This window comes from Saccopteryx leptura, chromosome 3, assembly GCF_036850995.1.
Source record: "Saccopteryx leptura isolate mSacLep1 chromosome 3, mSacLep1_pri_phased_curated, whole genome shotgun sequence".
Lineage (NCBI taxonomy): Eukaryota > Metazoa > Chordata > Mammalia > Chiroptera > Emballonuridae > Saccopteryx > Saccopteryx leptura.
In genome coordinates this window covers 157,021,251-157,041,909 of record NC_089505.1, presented here as the reverse complement: position 1 = coordinate 157,041,909, position 20,659 = coordinate 157,021,251, and the positions used below count along the sequence as shown (strand labels likewise).

The window sequence follows — 20,659 nt, the reverse complement described above, 5'->3', positions numbered from 1 at the left end:
TGGTGAAAAGACTTACTATTCTGCATTATAACTTTTTGAACTTATGTGTATTTCCTGTCCCTCCACCTCCTCATCCCTTACAACTTTCTTTCTACTCCTAATACCATTTACCTCATTTACATTTATCTAATTTATCTCCAGTCTTATAGATTTCACTTTCTAAGCACTCTAAAGTCTGTCCCCTCATCTGCCACCACAACCAGATGTCTCCCTATATATCATATTCATCCATGTATAAGACACTCCCATGTATAAGATGCACCTTAATCTGGGGGCCTGAAATTTGAAAAAGAAATGTATTAAAGTTACTGAACTCAAGTTTCATTCATCATAAAGTCCATACAACTCCTCATCACTGTCAAAACTCCCATCCATTAGCTTGTCCTCCTCTGTGTCTGATGACAAATCACTGTCTTCAACAAGGAGCGCAAAAACAAGCGCAAAAAAGCAGGAAATGCTCGTAAAAAAATCAACGACTACTGTATAAACTCACCCAGTTTTTAGATGCTAAATTTTCCAGAAAAAATGTGTGTTTTATATATGGGGAAATATGGTAATCTTGTCTCTGAGCACTCTTTTTCTACTCTACAGACTTGGAGTTTTTTCCAAAGTAGAAATCAGATAAACTCTCATGTTCCTGGCTCCCTCTCAGCATCTTCTTGCTCTCTCTTACCCACAAAGATGGAAAATACAAATTGAACTCTTAATGGGTGCTAAACACATTGTGCTAAGCACTTTACATGTACTATTTCTTTTGGTCTGCACAGACCACTCTAAGGTTACTACATAATTTGTTTCATGCCCTTAAGCATTTAGTAAAGTTGATGCTGAATATGGTTAAATAATTTGCCCAAGGCACCACCATTCCATCATTTAGTTTTCTTTTAGTTTCTTAAATGTTTCCAGTTCCTCTTTACATTTTTTACATCTCTTTTCTTATCCTACCTGAGCCACTTCCCTCTCCATCTTTGCCTAGATCTCCACTTCTGATTCTTTAGATCAACTGAAATGTGATTTGCTTACAGAAGACTTTTCTGACTCTATAGTCAGTGCTATCACTAGACCCTTATCCCTTCCTTCATACCACTTCCTGTGTAATCAGTCACTCGTGGTTGTGTTTGTCCCATCAATGCCTACCTCCAACACTAACCTCTTCATTAACTGATGCACTCCAACAAACAAGAGCCTTGTCTGGTTCTGGTCACCATTGTGTCCTTAGTGTTTATCACCATCTAGCAAGTAGATGCTGAACAAACTTCTTTCTTCGTTTAGCCATATTCTCTCTAATTAGCAACCTGGTTCCTTTACATGGTATTGTAGGAGCTGACAGTAGTTTCTGAGCATCTCATCTTTTAGCTCCACCTTCTGGGATAGATTCAATAAAGCCCTTTCTCCTGCTTTTGTTTGAAAACTTCTAGGGATAGACCTTTATTGGCATGGACCAAATTAGGTTTTATCCCTAGTCCAATTTACTCTCATCAAAGAGGCTATATCATGACGCACTTCTGAATATCTGGACCATGCTCATAAAGGGGGATAGCATACTTGCTAAGAAGACACTTCAATTGGCATCGACCACAACAACCAAGTGGATATAAATAACTAGGTCTCAAAAACTAGTCCCACTGAACTTAATTAAAATAATGGTGATATAAGCTCTAATTACTATAAGCAAAACATGTTGCTAAATGTTTCACCTATGTTTATTCATTTTGTATTTATGATAATCCTGTGAGTATCCTACACATATCCGTATTTCATTTCACACATGAGAAATTGAGGCTTAGAGAGCTTAAGTGATTTATTTACTCAGAATCACATAACTAGAAAATGGAAGAGTGAACCCAAATTGTCTACCTCCAAAGTTTGGGCTCAGAACTGCTATAAATCCTGCCTTCTTAATAGCAAAGCTATTTGAGTATGTAGAGTAACCCGAAATTTACTAGATGATTAGCTGTATACAGATGCAAAGGAAAGGGTCTACTTAGTAATTATGCACAGAGCCTGTAGTACAAAGATGGCACATTAGAAGAAGAAATAAAAAATATGTATACAAAATACAGCACAGGTTATCTCTGTCTAATAATAGTGAAGTAGTAAATGTAAGTAAATAAGGTTATGTGAAGTTGTGTTAAACTCAGCCACGTAACAAATCAGCCAGGCATGTCAGGACTCTTCAATTCTGGGCTTGTTGTGCAGACCTATCCTGGAGGATGAATAAGTCCTTCTGCCAAGAGGAAAAAAGTACAGTAGAAGAAAGTCATGTATTGATGGGAAAGCCATGATTAAGTGCATACATTTTAATTTTCAAAGTTAATAATTTTATTAGATTTGCAAAAGTATTGTATTCTAAATCTACTAAAGGGGAATCTTTAAAAGACAAAAACAAATTAATTATCATATACTGAGACTCCTTATTTTAAAGATTCAGGAGTAAAAGATAAAAGAAACTAATTTTCTACCTGGTACATTAAATTATTTAATGATTTAACACATTATAACATTTAAAATGACATTTCTTTAAATGATTACAAAAGCACTGAATGTAATTTAATAAAACTATGTAAAATATATTACCATATGAAGTCAATCTGATCAATTTCATAATACTATATATTATGATGTAGAACACTATTAAAAATGCATTAATATAGTTCCCCTTAAACCATTTTTTCCTCTGGTAGTGGACATTTGATCAAATGCTTTGATTTATTCTCTAAACATTATCTTGACACTATTGATTTCTGAAATTGTTTTTTGGATTGTTTAACTATGAAACATTTCAAGATTACAGTTTTATAAAGTATGTAATGCACAGTTAATTGTGTTGCATTACTCTGTTAGATATCCTAGAATATTCCTGTAATTAATGAGAAAAGTAAATTGGATTTTGTTTTAATTGGCATTTATTCTAATTCTAAACTGTTTAAAAAGTGAGCTGAAAGTAGATTTTAAAATCTGAGACCCTTAAAGAACATGTATTTATCAATCAGGTTTTAAACATCTATAATGGAACATTTAAAAGAGCCATCTCTTTTAAAATAAAATAATAATGGAGTCATACATTTTTTAGCATAACAGGTCTGGTAATGACATTTTGTATTTTTAATCATTCAATCAATTAGCACACATCTATTTCTATGTATCAGAAACATTTTATATATAATGAAAGCTGAAGGAATATTCAATTTTGTGTTTGTTCAATTGACATCTCACACCATAAAAATTTCTCTAAACAAATTATATAGATTTTTTTAAAAATAATAATAAGCATTGAGGAAAAGAAAGCCACACAAGTACAGAGCAGCTGTCAGATCAGTGGACCCACTCAGTACCACTGTGCCCTCAGTCAACATTTGGGCACAACTCATCAGCCTCAGCAATGCACACAACTCTTTTCTGCATCTCCCACAGTAGAAGTTCCCTTGCCTCCCCATTCCTGAATATCCCTCCTGTCTTCCTTCTAAATAACTCAGCCCCCCACAAACATCCTAAAACCGACAAACATCACAATGAAGTTCATTCTAAGCTCTATTCTCAACCATCAGCATCCAATTTGTGTTTATATGTGCTGGTGATATGAACTGATATTATCAAGCCTACATTTTTTCTTTTATTTTCAGAACTTACCTATATAAATTCTGGCTGAATGCCAGCCCACTTGGATATTCTATAGGCACTTTTTATTTAACATCTTAAAAATAATATATGCCATCTCTAATCCCTGATCTGCTGCTGTGTCTCCACGTGTAGCCCAATTTAACAGCACCAATATCTACCCGTTGCTCAAGGCAAGAACTCAGGAGCTACTCTAGGTGCTTTATTTATGCTAAGCAATATTCCTCATCCTTCTGCACATAATCAATTGGCACATATCCATTGGCTTCATTTTAGATTCATGGCCACTAAACTCTGGTATGCTCTTAGCAATCCTACAGCCTTTTGCCAGTCAGCTCACACTCTCTCCTAAATGACTATTTCCTAAGTTTTCCTTCTCCACAAACTACCAATACCTATGCCTGGTCTTCATCCTCACCTAATGATTTTACATATTATTTCACTAATAAACAGAAGCAATCCAGAAAACCTTCTATACCTTCTGCCTCCACATTTCATTCATTGGCATCAAGACCCACCTACATTGAATCTCCTGAAGTCTCCATTCACTCAGTCTCTATTCCTTCCTCGAGAAGAGGGCTCAGTCACCTACATGCATCATCAATGCTCTCCCTCCTTATTCCTCTAAGTATACACAATTACTATTCTAAAGAATCATCCCTACGTACCTTTCCAGCTACTGCTATTTTTCTGATCCTTTTTTTAAACACTCTCCAGAAGAGTAGTCTACCTCACTGTCTCCATTTTTTTCTCCTTTATTCTCTTCCTCTCTTTCTTTTCTATTTATTTTTCATCAAAGTTTTACATAATAAGTAAAAATTTGTAAAGAAATAAACAATATACCCTATTTTTCTTCTCAGTGGAAAAACAATCTTAAATCATTTAGGTGAGTTGTTTGATATTTATTGTGGGCTGAATTGTGTCTCCCTAAAATTCATATATTGAAGTCCCAACCCCTAATATCTCACAATGTAACTGTATTAGGGAATAGGGCCTTTAAAGAAGTAATTAGATTAAAATGAGGTCCCTAGAGTGAGCTCTAATCCAATATGATTGATGACTTTATAAGAAGAGGACATTTGGATACAGACAGACAAATGGGAGACCGTGTGAACATACTGGGAGAAGACAGCCATGTACAAATCAAGGAGAGAGGCTTCAGAGAAAACCAACTTTGCTAGCACCTTCATCTTGGACTTTAGGCTCCAGAGTATGAGAAAATAAATTTCTGTTCTTAAGCTCCTCAGTCAGTTGTATTTTTCTATGACAACCCTAGCAAACCAATAAAGTAAACTTGTTTATCTCCAAATAATATACTACTTGCATTGTTGTTTCTTGGTTTTTCAGATTTAGGCAATATATATTGACTTCTTTCTAAAGCAGATGAGAATCTACTTCATTTTCACCACTCCACAATCCATACACACATATGTGGGCGGCCATGCTGCCCAATCTTCTTTCTATACAATTACTGTATTTTATTGATCTAATAGGACCTTGATTTTAAGATGCACTATCATTTTCTGTACCACTAAGAAAAATACTTCCAATTAAAGTATGACACAAACTTTCTTATCACTTATATTTTTTACAGAAAGAAATCTTTTAGAATTAACCAGACATAGATTTTATTATGTCTCATTCTTACTCAACCTGATAATACAAGTGAAATAAATTATTTCAAGTATACCTTAATTTTTTCAAATTCAGAATTTTTCTGTTGCACATCACTTATTTGACTCAGAGTCTTACTATTTTTTTTGACACTATCATTCTTTATACCAGTAACAATGCTGGTGGTGTCATTTTTATAAAAGAATTCTTAAAATACTAAAACACTTTGATGTTGGTCTCTTAACCCAGTTTTTTCTTATGTACAGCTAGCCAGGTTTTTTATTTCCTTTTGGGGAGTATCACTAAATATATCTACTTCACCACCTTACTTTATTCCCACAGCATTGGTTCTTTATATGTGTAATACTAATGTGGCCATTGCCACATCAATTACAGAACACCCCCGGTACTCCAATGCTGGCTGACACTTGATGTGCGTGCTTGCATAGGTAATGACAACCTTATTTTGTGTAGTTGCTTGGCCAACAACATTTGTAAGACATCATTTATTATAAGACGATTCAAATTTTTGGTTATGTTAAAAACTTCAAGATAAAATTAATAAAATTTAAAATAGCATTCCGGTTAGAACAATATCCAGTGTTTACTTACTAGAATCATGGAGATGTGAATCATGGAGATGTGAATCATGAACTATGAAGTTCATGAAGGGCCTCTCACTGAGATAGACATCTTTAAAGTCCCTGGGAGGGGAACTAGCAATATTTTCACACGATCTTAATATCTGTAAAAATTATAAAAGTAAGGTATTTAATTGCAACCAGTTAAGTTCACCAACCTTTCCTACTCTGACCTTATTTGTATGGTCTGTCACATTACTCCTCATGATTGTCTATAATCATATTTTTAGGGGAAGCTGATGTAAAGACACACTGAGTTTAGATTTAAAGGGCTTTCTTTTGTGGCAGGGACAGAGAGAGACAGAGAGAGGGACAGATAAGGACAGACAGACAGGAACGGAGAGAGATGAGAAACATCAATTCTCTGTTGCGCCACCTTAGTTGTTCATTGACTGCATTCTCAAATGTGTCTTGACCAGGGAGCTACAGCAGACCGAGTGATCCCTTGCTCAAGCCAGCGACCTTGAGCTCAAGCTGATGAGTTTTGCTCAAACCAGATGAACCCGCACTCAAGCTGGTGACCTTGGGGTTTCAAACCTGGGTCCTCCGCATCCCAGTCTGATACTCTATCCACTGCACCACCACCTGGTCAGGCTTAGAGAGTTTTCTTTATATAGTTTGCAGTCCCCTTCCAGGTACTGTTAAACTGTTGTTAGCAACCTTTTTCTGTTCTTATTGCTACTATTTATTGTGCCAGCTAACCAAGTACCATAACCTGAAGTGCAAGGTGAAAACTTGCTATGACAACAACAGACACCAAGAAGGCTGAGCAATGGCAACATGGAAGAGAATAAAAGTTTGAAATGTATGAAGTCTGAAGCTAATCTTTGTAAAAAAATATATGTGGGATTCAGTTCATAAAAGAGTACTTGGAATAGTGCTCTTCTTTTAGAAATATACCCGATGCAGTGCAAAACTGACATCAATAAATGCAACGTAAAATTTATAATATGCTACGACAATGAGAACATTAAATCAGTCTCTGCCTCAGAAAATTTTAAATGTCCTGAAATATTGCTGTTAATATACAGAGAATGACAGAGATTTTTCCCAATTCTAACAAAAATATCTAAAACTTCAGTGACATTAGAATTAAGAAACTGTTTAGCTGAAAGAAAATTTTCTCAGTTATCAAAAATAAAGCACAAATTTTGATCAACCGTGGTTAAAGAAAGACTAAATTATCTTTTGTAAAAGAAAATGACATTACAATATTATTTTCATAATAAGAAAAGATCATGATATGTACAGCCAAAAATGTACGGAAAATACATTACAGAGGTGTGTCAGGCAGTTAATTATTAAAAGTAATATGTAGTTTATTTCTCTGGATTTTGTAATATTTACAGTATTTTATATGTTTTTAATTTTTTCATTTTCTGTAAATTATTTTATCATTCTAAATTTTTACTCAGACCAAATTTTTGTAATTTGATTTTATTTTAAAGGCAGTCCCCATAATTGTATTTGTTTCAGTCCCAGGACACCTGAGAATTTCCCTATGATTACTTTCCCGTCCTGCACACTGGTCTCCCTGAATTCTTTGGAGCCTTTCATGCTTCTAGTTCAGGCCTCTGCCCTTGCTGTTCCATCATCAGCATGTTGTTTCCAGACATAGCAACATGGCTTGCTCTGTATTTCCTCTGGGCAATACTCAAGGTCATATATTAAGGAAGTTTCACTCACCGTTCTCTATAAATAGCACTTCCAACCACACTAGAATTATTAGATAAAAAACAGGACACTTGGTTACACTGAAATTTTAGATAAACATGAGTAATTTATTTTGAGAAAATATGTTGCCCAAAATGCATGGAATATACTAACAGTAAAAAAGTAAAGGTATTGAGCAAAAAAATATAAACTTATAAACATGAACAACAGTATGGGGATCGCAGGAGGGAAGGGGGATGGAGGAGGTGGAGGAGGGCACACGGGGTACATGGCGGAAAGGGAGCTTTGACGTGGGGGCGAACACACAACGCAGTATTCAGACGACATGTTATAGAATGTACACCTGAAGCCTGTATAATTTTATTCACTAATTTAATAAAATTTAATATATTTAATTAAAATATTTTTAATATAAAGACCAAATCATGCCAGTTGGAGTGGGTGAGAGGTCATGAGGGATGTTGCTCAGTATTGTCTAAATTTATATATACTTGAAACTCTTCATAATAAAAATTACGAAATAAAAGAAATTTTTAAAAAATTTTATTATACATTGTTTATCTTAGATTCAAATGCAACTTGCTGTCCTGTTTATTTTGCCTTTTGTTATGTTTTTGGCTAAATCTGGTGATGCTATCTCCACACTTGCTATCCCCCTATTCCACATCATAGCGCTGCTGTTTAGTACATTATACATTTACTTTTCTGTTACTGCCCATCTTTCCCACTAAAATGTTAGCTTCATGGTGGCAAAGATGCTATCTGTGTTGTTCATGGAAGTATTCAAGCACTTAGTCTGGTGCCTGGAACAAGGTAGGCACTCAGTTAATATTAATTTTAAGAAATTAATGAGAAAACAGTCTAAACCTTACAACTTTGCTTATTAATATTTCTCAAATCCTCTTTTTTTCTATCCTAATAACTCTTGCTTTAATTAAAGTCCTAGACTACAGCTATTGTGTGCTCACTGGTGTCCTTGCTTCCAGCACTACTGTTCTGAAATCCATTCACTATAAATAGCCATACTGATTGATCTAAAACACAAATCTAATGAAACCACTGCCCTGCAAAAGCTCCTCAACAGGAAACCGTAAACTAGAGAGGAAAATATTTAAGCACTCTGGCGTAGAACTTGTGGCCTTCCTCATGGCGGCCCCACCTTCTCCTCCAGCTCACCTACCACAGCCCTCCAATATATCCCCATCCATACCCCACCCCTTATACCTACATGCTAATGATTATGTTACCTCTGTCCAAAATACTCCCACCTTTTTTTTTTTTTTTTTTTTTTTTTTGGTATTTTTATGCAGTGAGAAGCAGAGAAGCAGTCAGACAGACTCCCATAAGCAACCGACCGGGACCCATCCGGCAAGCCCACTAGGGAGCGATGCTCTGCCCATCTGGGGTATTGCTCTGTTGCAACAGGAGCGATGCTAGTGCCTGAGGCGAAGGCCATGGAGCCATCCACAGTGCCCAGGCCAACTTTGCTCCAATGGGGCCTTGGCTGCTGGAGGGGAAGAGAGAAAGAGAGAGAAAGAAAAGGTGGGAGAAAGCTGGAGAAGCAGGTAGGTGCTTCTCCTGTGTGCCCTGGCTGGGAATCAAACCCGGGACTTCCACAAGCCAGGTTGACACTCTGCCACCGAGTCAACTGGCCAAGGCCTCCTACTTTTTTTATCTAACTCTTTCATATCCTTAAAGACTCATTTCAAGTAACATTTTCATCCAGAAATTTCCTTTCCCCTTTACATCCATGAGCTAAACTACATGTGTTTTAGTTGTGCTTCGATACTACTCTGTGCAAAATTCTGTCATAGTATAGCTTATGTTGTATTAAAACCATCTATATTATTAACCAATGAAAATTTAAATACTCAAATACAATAACAATGTGGTATCTATCTTTGTTTGATTCACCCCGTCTAGCATAATGCACTGCACAAATAGCCTTCCTTAGGTGTAGGTTGAACTAAGCAAATTCAACTAAGTGATCCAAAATTTTTTTAATAATTTTATTTTTTTAATGGGGCAACATCAATAAATCAGGATACATATATTCAAAGATAACATGTCCAGGTTATCTTGTCGTTCAGTTATGTTGCATACTCATCACCCAAAGTCAGATTGTCCTCTGTCACCTTCTATCTAGTTTTCTTTGTGCCTCTCCCCCTTCCCCTTTCCCTTTCCCTCGCACCCCTCCTCCCGTAACCACCACACTCTTACCAATGTCTCTTAGTCTCACTTTTATGTCCCACCTATGTATGGAATAATGCAGTTCCTGTTTTTTTCTGATTTACTTATTTCTAAGTGATCCAAATTTAAGGTGCGCAAATATATCAGATGGAGATTGCTAACCTGGTGTTATTGAAAGATCTATATATAATGCCAACAGGTTCTAATAAAGAAAAATATACATCATTGGTTTTTATCAAAATCAAGGGAAATAATTTATCAACAGGCTATGTCTATAGATAGAGGAAGGTTCCAGATTAGTGAAATGATGAAGTCCAGAATGGTCATGGCTAAACAGAAGAAAGCAGTCTTTGTAGTAGTCAATCACAAGTCAATTGTCAAGCAGACCAGAAATGGCAAATTGCTAAGATCCATAGTGGAAGATGGTTGGAGAAGAAAGGTGGGAGGCACATGCTAAAATTATTAAGCTCAAGTCCAGTGGATCCATGAAAGCAGGAGACATTCACATTTAGAATTTGGAGGTTCAGAAGTCATGCTTCAAGGGAAGAGAGGCAATGACAAGAGCTGGCTAGTGATATACAAATCTGTCAACAGAAAAAAGGGACAGACTTACCCTACCCTATGCAGGCTGAATAGGAAGGAATATGGAAATAATTACACAAAAATACATTTTGATTTTTAAACATAGGCCCACATAATGCACTTTATTCTAAAATTTTATAGTATTTCTATAATCTCTCATAGAATGAAGTTATTTTTACTATCTGTAAATATAGCCAGGATGGAGTTAGGGAGGCAAAAAGAGGGAAATTAATAAGAAGAGGAAGAGAACTCAACAAAGAAACGGTGATGGGAAAAGATAGGTAACCCTTCTTCCTCAGCGCCTGGATGAATTCTCATCTTCGAGGTGGCCCATAGCCTATCTCCTTCCTGTTGCTGAGTGAGAAAAATAGAAGATTCCCTAATGACAAAATGACAGTTCAGTCATCTACTTTGTAATTTCAAAACCTGCTTTTCATCAACATTTGCTGAGAAGCTTTTGAAAATTGCATGGATTTCTATGGCTTCCCAATGCCCCCACCTCCCTTTCCTACTGAATCTGAATTTTGCATGCAAATCTCTGGACTTCCTAGAAATCTCCCAGATCACTGTGTTACTAGGTGTGCTCTTGCAAACTACCACTCTAGTTTATGTCAATGCTGGGCAACTGGAAGGTTCTGATGACATGTTCATTCCAAATCCTGAACTTTCTTCCTCTGATTAAACTCCCTAAGACTGATAGAAGTTCTCTTGCAGACATTCTAGGAAACTAGTTTCTTGAAGAACTTTTTCAATTCATAACTCTGCAAAAATTTGTTTGAGAAAAGAAAAAAATGTAAATATACCACTATAACACACAATTTTCCTTTCTCTACTTTCCTCTTTTCTTCCATTAGAGTCAATCCACTAATAAGAACTTATGAAGTGAATTTACATCGTATTTTACCCAGCAGAAACTTTATAAGAAAAGGTTCACTGTAACATCTTATTTTCGTTCTTTACACAACTTTTTCACGTTGATAGATGCCTTGAAAGTGAAATACCTATTTCCATTTAAATAAAAAAATCTCCTGAATTAAAATAACTTCATGGAAAAACATAATCCAAAGAGGTATATCAAATGAAGGTTGTTGAGTAGAAAAAGAAAACTATAATGTCTCCAAGGAGTCTGAGACTAAGGTCTGAATATTACAAGATGGAACCTTTCATCAGGTTGCTGTTCAACTTACTTATGGTTTAAGATGTGCACATGTGAAATTAATATTTAAGATCCCGGTGATTCAAAAAGCAGCAATCCATCACCATTTGAATTCATAGCCTTGTAATCCATCTTTTCCCATGAAATAGCTAGTACAATATGATATCAGTACTCAGATATCTGAAGAGAGAAAGCAGTGGCCCTATTTTTTTAAAAAAATAATGCATATGAAACTCGAATGCAAAAGTAGGGAATAATGCTAATATCAATGGAAAATCTAAAGCCTCCATCTTTTTAGTCCCAAACCAAGTAGAAATCCTCACTTAGCTCTTTAGGTCTATTAGAAATGTCATTGCACACAGACCAATGTCATATTCTTAAAACATTCTCTGAGCCTCGGGCTATGCTCATGTCATAGCTTTGCATGGTCAGAAATGGTGATCCTAAATTAAGGATGAGGCCTAGGCTAGTTTGATGGAAACTGCACTGATAATAACCCATTTATACCTGCCACTCTTTCCCGTGGTTGTTAATAAACACTATCCAGAGACATATGCCCCAGAAAAATAAGAGAAATAATTGTTCTCTCCAAGCCTCCATTCTGATACAAAGAAGCTCTGACTCCTGATTTCTTGCCTCAGCATCTGCTTTCCACAGATGCCTAATACAGGACATGCTTCTCCAGGGTCCAACAAATTTCTGTTAGTCAGCCACCACATCCTCCTAGAACTTCCTAGCTCTTCTGTATTGGACACTTTTACATGAGATCACTCCATTTCATCCTTTGCATCTTGTCTGGTCACTGTTAGAAGAAAGCAGATTGGCAGAGTACTAACACTTCAAGCTCTGGAGTGAGATATAGACACCAAAAGCCATTCATAGCCATATGACCTTGGGTAGCTTACATCACTGCTCTGAACCCTTTCTGTTTGTTTATCTAAGAAAATGTAGGTGCATTTTACTAACCAGACTATAAATACAAAATCAGAAAAAAAAATGTAAACTAAATAGTATTGGGACAACCACATAAGACATGTTTGGAGACTAGGGTTCCTGTCACTGCCATGGAACACACTCCACCCAAGAACAAAGTTAACACTATTGAGTTTGTATTGTGCTGATGGACTCCATCAGGGCAATTGACAGAGTAGTAAGTCAAGCTGCCCCTGCTAACATGATAAGGTCTGGCTGCTTTATCCTCCTAAGCCTATTTTCAAATGCATATAACCCATGTTCACTGCCATGCTTAAGCCACACTGGCCTTCCCTGGGTTGGAACATTCTGGGCTCCTGCTTTCACCAGATTCTTGCTGATATCTTTCTACTGGCTCTTCATAGGACTATTCTTCTTCTTTAGGTCTCTCTTGAAATGTTATCTCCTTAGAGTCTTTTCTGACTATCTTTATCTAAAAAAATCCTTTCCATGTATTCTTATATCTTAACATCTACTCTCTTTTTCTAAACATACACCACAATCTGTAATGAGCTTATTTATTTGGTTGTGTCATGTCATATAATCTCCCTTAGGATCTTTGTATTCTTTGTATCCTTCATGCCCAGTAAAGTGCCTGGTATACAGTATAAATACAATACATTAGTTGATAAATAAATGAATAAACAAATAATTATCACTTCACTATTGCCTCAGTTGTTGTCTTTTTTTTAAGCTCTTTTGGCTACATTCCCATTTAGATAAAGCACTGAGAGGCTGAAACTTTTCTTAGCCTTGAATAGAGGCATTGTGAACAAGTAAGTGAAATCTTGGTACTATGATCGTCTTTTAATGAATGCTCAACATATGTTAATTATTGGTGCTGATATTTTTGTTAATTATAGAACAGTAGCTTCAATGCTATGAGAGCACAGTATCTTCATCTCCCTTTGCCTTGGTTACCTCAACTATAAAATGAGGAAACCAATCAAATGTACATCATGTGTGCTATGAAGATCAATTGAATTTATACATGTAAAGTGCTTGAAATGTTACCTGGAACACAGTCAGTGATAAATGGCATTTCCACAGCTGATACTTACTACAGTCTATGGTAAACACAACTTCAACTTAACTGATGAATTCATCTCACTGAAGCCTCCGATATGAAAAAAGGCAGAACCCATGCAATGCTGATCAACAGAGACCTGCTGACATATACAGGGTTAAAGAAAAGTATATAATGCCTATTCGTTGAGAATTAGTATAAATTAGTACTGATATTACTGGACAGGATGAAAATGTTGTTCCACTAAAATCCTTGGAGAGATTACATCCTCAAAAATTTTGGAGGTAACTGTATTTTCACCAGCAACATACAACTATCAAAAAGTTATTTTAAATCCATGCTGACCAAACTGATCAAAGATAACAAAATATTTAAGAATCTTCTGGTCAAATGGATACAAAGCTTGTTAGATAAAATCTATACTAGTTGGATTTATAGTATTACATAAGTCAGCAAGTCCCTGGATTTGTCTGTTATACTTTCTGCTATGTATTATCATGACCCATGAATAAAGATTTATTTCAGTACAATGGCTAGTATCATTTTTATATGATTCCACTACAAATACAGTTTGAACGTACAATAACTCAGTGTGTCTGTTTATAAAGATAAAAACTTTTTCCAAAACCCATATTAGTAGAAAACTAAAAATAGCAAATGGTCTCATATTTATATCTCAGTAGTCAGAATACAAATAAACATTCTTGGTGAAAACACATCAGTGCTTCCAATTAAGGCAATATAATTGCATGCTTTGAAGTGGAACAATGAAAAAATCTGACAATCCATTGTATTAATACGAGACACAGACATTAGAGACATATAAAAAATAACATTTAATCTTTGTAAGGCATCTGCTTCTATATACATTTTGCATAACATTTATGTATTGTGTGTAAACATACACATTAGATAGATAAATAGATAGCAGGATAGATAAACATATGTTAAAGAGCTAGATAAAATCTGGTGCAACCCACTGATTCACTTTAGTAAGCCATTTCAGTGTTACCACTGTAAGTTCTATTGCCTTCTACAATTTTACTATTTTCAAGAGGTGGTAGAACTTTACACATTTATATTTAGTCAATTAACTTACTGACCTGTCATAGATCTTTAATGACCTATGTGAAGGTAAAGGACAAACTCTCAAATGAACTAGAAAGTGATATAAAAGCTGACAGCAATGATTTTTATACTATGTGTGCCTTTGAGTGTTTTATTTTACTTATAAAGTAGATTGCAATATATAACCATTGAAGAAAAAAATAGTAGGTCAAGTAATATTCTTTTGTAAACAAATATTTGAAACACCCAGTTGTTTTCCCTTTTTATGACATTGCACAAGACTATCATTTAGTGATCAGTTTTCAAGTACCACTGTTCCCTTTCTTTGCTCTCCAAAACAAAATAAGTATTATTTGTAAAATTCTTTGTTAAGAATCCCGGTCTCTGAGCCACCCACTCTGCTTACAATGGCATTTAATTGTATAAGATGTAAGTAAAATTACCACTTATATTATTTCCTTATCTAGAAAGACCTAGATGATATTTCCAATAAAGGGTTAATAGCAAAATTATATTAAAAATTCATATAACTCAACAACAACCAATCAAAAATAAATCAATTTAATTTTAAAATGGATGGAGGATCTGAATAAACCTTTTTCCAATGAAGATACACAGATGGCCAACATACATATGAAAAAGTGTTCAACATCACCAGTTATTAAAAAACTGAAAATCAAAACCATAATAAAATATTGCCTCAAACCTGTTAAAATGGCTATTATCAAAAAGACAAGAAATAACAAGTGCTAGAGAGGATGTGGAGAGAAGGGAATCCTGTACACTATTGGTGGGGAATATATTGGTGCTGCCACTATGGAAAACAGCATAGAGGTCCCTTTGAAAATTAAGAGTAGAACTATCATGTGATCCAGCAATTCATTTTCTGAGTTTTTACCAGAAAGACATGAAAACATTAATTCATAAAATACATAGTACTATATACACTACAGCATTATTTATGATAAAAACACGGAAACAACCTAAATATCTATCAAAAGATGAAGAAAGATGTGAGATATATATGTGTGTATATGTATAATGCAACATATTTATATATATAGATATAGGAATACTACTCATTCATAAAAAAATAAAATATTGTCATTTATGTATGGATCTTGAGATATTATGCTAAGTAAAATCAGATGGAAATGGAAAAAGACAAAAACATATGATTTTACTCAAGTGTGTATTGTAAAACAAAAAAGTAACAAGTAAACTAACAAAACAAACTGGCAGACACAGACAAAAGAATGGTGGTCACCAGGGAGGAAGGAGGATAGTGGGTGAGTTGGGTTAAAAGGGTCAAATATACGGTAATGGAAGGAAACTAGACTTTGTGTGGTAAGAACTCAAGAAAGAATACAGATAGTGATTTATAATGTTGTACACCTGAGATTTATATAGTGTTATTTAACAATGCTACTTCAATAAATTTAATTTTAAAAAATAATTAATTTTTAAAAATAAAGAAAGATGTAGACATGGAATGAAGCCATTAATTTTGAAACCAGTGACAGGGAGCTGCTGCAGAGCCCTGCAGTCCCCACATGCGGTCGCCATGTTGGGGCGGGCCTGGGCTTGGCCATGGCGCTGTAGCTCTCCTGGGAGCAGGGCAGCCCCCTGAGCAGAAGCACCAAAATCATGGCCAGATTCTTCTCATTTGGCATCAACAGCATTTCATATCAGCCTAAAACCTTTACTTGAGTGCAGAAATATGGACTCACCTTGTTTGTAACTATGGATCCTAACCTGAGCTCATGAAATACTTACATAATGTGGTGGTACTAAAAGACTGGTTATGAAAGTGTTCCATTCAGAAAGTAGTAGTAGTCATCTGGAATATTGAAAGTGGTGAGGTTCTTTAAAGATGACAATTTGATATTGAGTGTGACAAGACTGCCAAAGATGACAGTACACCCAGAGAAAAGTCTCAGAAAGCTACCCAAGATAAAATCCACCACAGCGACAGTGACATTTCTGCCACTGTTGGAAGTTTCCTGTTCATTTGATCTGCTGATATATACAAAGAATTTGCTGTACCTGAAAATGCAAAGAGTGAGGACCACAGTTCATTACCAATTCTGAGCAAGTCTATCTGCATTCCTTCTCTCCTAAATCCACAAAGTAAAAAGCATGGTGACCTACAAAATCCCTGTCCGTGACTGAAGATGAAACAAGAACAATAATGTAATTCTCAAAAGTGTTTCCTGAAACCAAGTCAACTATAGTTCATGTTTCATTTCATTGATTAAGTTTTTTTTTTTTTTTTTGTATTTTTCTGAAGTTGAAAACGGGGAGACAGTCAGACTCCTGCATGCGCCCGACCGGGATCCACCCGGCATGCCCACCACGGGGTGATGCTCTGCCCATCTGGGGCATTGCTCTGTTGCAACCAGAGCCATTCTAGCACCTGAGACAGAGGCCATAGAGCCATCCTTAGTGCCCAGGCCAGCTTTGCTCCAATGCTCCCCCTGGCTGCGGGAGGGGAAGAGAGAGACAAAGAGGAAGGAGAGGGGGAGGGGTGGAGAAGCAGATGGGTGCCTCTCCTGTGTGCCCTGGCCGGGAATCGAACCCAGGACTCCTACACGCCAGGCCGACGCTCTACCACTGAGCCAACTGGCCAGGGCCTGATTAATTTTTTGATGGGAAAAACTTAACATTATACTTTACTGAAACATGCATAATTGTTCCATTTTTTGGTGCCTGTTTGACTTCCCATAGGGTTGACATAAATTTTTGCACACGGTTCAAAAAGGAGCCAGCAGATTGCATCAGCCCTGTATTGTCAATCTCTTTGAAGGTGGTAACTGTTGATGGAAAAACTTTTGCTATAAAGCTAAATGCCTTCTTAAATTAAACCTTTGGGTCAAGAAGCTTGACTCGGAATATAAGTAAATATAAAACACAGCAAAAGAAGTCTAAATATTCAGAATCTTTGTTAAAGTCCTAAAGTAACGGAGAACCCACAATAACAGAATGTTGCTATAAGGTTCTTTTGCCATTTATTTCATATGTATAGTTTCCATATGGAAAAAATATGCAGTTACTTTATTTTAATATATATAATTTACACCTACAAAGCTATCACTATTTCTACTCTTTAAATTCCGGTGATTACAGAACTCTTCAAATGTCTTTTTGTGTTTTATAATATCAAGGTTTAAATTACAATGATAAAGTTAAATGGGTAAGATAAAAAAAAAAAAAAGCAACCAATCCAGTGAATAAAAATGAATATTTTAATACCAATAGTTGCAATTTATAGGCCTTTAGAAGCTCCTTTGCAAAATGGATTCTAGAATAGTGGTTATACAATATAAAAAGAAACTTTATTAGAATACTTTGGTCTAGATTTGGAAATCAAGTGGGAGGAAAGGTGAAGTTCTAGAATAGGTGAAAGAATTAAGCACAGTTCCTTTTTACCTAAAAATAAAAAGCCAAAGTGAGAATCAACAAGTATTTGTTTGAAATAAAAAACTACAATTTAGAGGCATATCTTTAGGCAGAAATCCAAATCATGTTCCACCTGTACGGTGAAAGAAAGGAGTTTTTATGAGAAAGAGAAGGGAAATTTTTACATAAATAGAAGAAAAGACTCTTTTGGTGTTAACAAGCTGAATTACTCTTTAGGAATACATAGCTGGTTCCTTATTTTAAAGACTATCTTTATCAGTCCTTGTGATCAGGAGGTCTGCTTTCTTGCTAGCTTTACTGTTGCTTGTAAGACAATGTTAGTTTGGCCCAACTAAAAGCTCATTTTGTCCAGTTCAAACATTCCAAAAGTACAAGTGTAAGATGTGTGATGCAATTTCTCTGAAATGGCTGCCCTGATGCCATTTTAAAATGGCTTCACTTATGCCAACTTTACATACTTTGCACACATCACAAATAGATAAATTACAATTGGGATAGTTTTAATTCCAACTTCTCAATCTCTGTCACAATCACAACAATTCTCTCCCAAATTTCTCTGGGTTTTTTTAACATTATAAAAATCTTAAGCTATTCTGTAGTACATAGCATTAATTATTCATAATATCTATGCCATCTTCCATTAGAATTAAAAGCCCTACAATGCAAACATGTAACAATATTCCAAGTTGCAGTAACTTTTTGTAATGTAAAATATTATGACATAACATTGATTTATTCATAATCTTCACTGATTTTGTTATAAAATAATTAATGCTGTGGATGTAGATTCTTTAGTAAAATGCACTGCATTGAATCCAGAGATGTACTTAATGCAATAGTTCCTAAGGATTTTACAAATGTACCTCTGAAACTCTTCATAATGCTTCATGATTAAAGTTTCAATCTGACAGTTCCAACAAAGAAATCACAATATCCACCTCATATGCAAAGATGAGGTATGGTCATGCACACAGTTCCCACCTTGCCAGGATCACTATGGTAACTGTACACTCTGGTTAAATTGTCCCTAATGTCAACCAAGATCCTCACAGGATGCGTCTATCAGAAGAATTTTGAGCACAAGTTTTATATATTAAATCAAATATGTAATTAATAAGTAATAAGTATCCACCATCTAAGAAACTGAGTCAAGATGGAGTGTTATTAAAGGCATTAATTTAACTTCTAAATATTTTTAAAATAATATTTTTAAAAATTATTTTCAAAATATTATTTAAAAAATATAAATAAATGGCCCTGGCTGATTGGCTTAGTAGTAGAGCATCAGTCTGGCTTGTAAATGTCCCCAGATTGATTCTTGGTCAGCACACACAGGAGAAGCGAGCATCGGCTTCTCCACCCTTCCCCTTCCCCTTTCTCTCTCTTTTGCTTTCTCTTTCCCTCCCATAGCCATGGCTTGATTGGTTCAAACTCACCACTCCTGGCATTGAGAATGGCTCCATGGAACCTCTGCCTCAGGCACTAAAAATAGCTCCATTGAGAGCACAGCTCCAGATGGGCAGAGCATCGGCCCAAGACAGGGGGTTGCCGGGTGGTTCCCAGTTGGGGTGCGTGCAGGAGTCTGTTTCTCTATCTCCCCATCTATTACTTGGAAAATGAAGGGAAAAATTATAAATTTAAATATAAATAAATAATTTAAGGTTGAGCTATACTCTTTCTGCTCTGACTGTACACATATACCGCTTTTTTTATCCAGCTTTGCTTTATTGTGCTTCACACATTGTGCATTGCTTACAAAGTGAAGGCAAGACCCTCCACCAGCAAAAAGATTACCACTTACCCTACTGTGGTGACCTAGAATCAAACCCACAGTATCTCCAAGGTATGCTTCTACCTAAAGTGCTATTATATGATACTGAGCATAGATGTCTCTTTAACACGGATTTCCAGGAGGGAAAAAAAAATCATTGTTTTTTACAACTTTATTTTAAATTGGTCATTCTTTAGTGTCATACATACCTGGAAATAAGTCTTTAAAATTTAAGAAGAAACATTTAGTCCTTCATAAGAAAAAAAAAAGATAAGGAAGTTTTATTAAACTAAAATAAAATGAGGAGGTGTGCAGGTAAACTAGAAATAGTCTTAGTAGTCAAATGGCATCATCATGCCATGAAAGTTCAGCATTTACCATTGGCTTATGATTCCACTGCACAACTTTTTAGGGGCTAAAGCCTTGTATTTCAAACTCTTTAACATTGGGGAAATCATTATGCTGGCTTATTTAGAATTCTTTGTGAAGTCTGAGTGACATTTGAAGTGTTGTGGCAGGTCCAGAGGCAGATATGGGAAAGCTCCGGCACTCCTGGTTGAAGCCATCTCATAAACAAATGGAATTACAGCAAGGACCAAAGTATGAAGCATTAACTTTTTTTTTTTTTCCGAAGCTGGAAATGGGGAGACAGTCAGACAGACTCCCACATGTGCCCGACCAGGATCCACCCGGCACACCCACCAGGGGGCGATGCTCTGCCCACCAGGGGGTGATGCTCTGCCCCTCTGGGGCATCACTCTGCTGTGACCAGAGCCATTCTAGCACCTGAGGCAGAGGCCATGGAGCCATCCCCAGCGCCGGGGCCACCTTTGCTCCAATGGAGCCCTGGCTGCGGGAGGGAAAGAGAGAGACAGAGAGGAAGGAGATAGGGAGGGGTGGAAAAGCAGATGGACGTTTCTCCTGTG

At 36.0% G+C, this 20,659-nt stretch overlaps 1 pseudogene; it reads left to right on the top strand.

Moving 5' to 3' along the window:
* The first annotated feature begins 16,132 nt into the window (after positions 1-16,132).
* Positions 16,133-16,714, top strand: LOC136397719 (mitotic spindle assembly checkpoint protein MAD2A pseudogene; annotated as a pseudogene).
* The last annotated feature ends 3,945 nt before the right edge of the window (positions 16,715-20,659 follow it).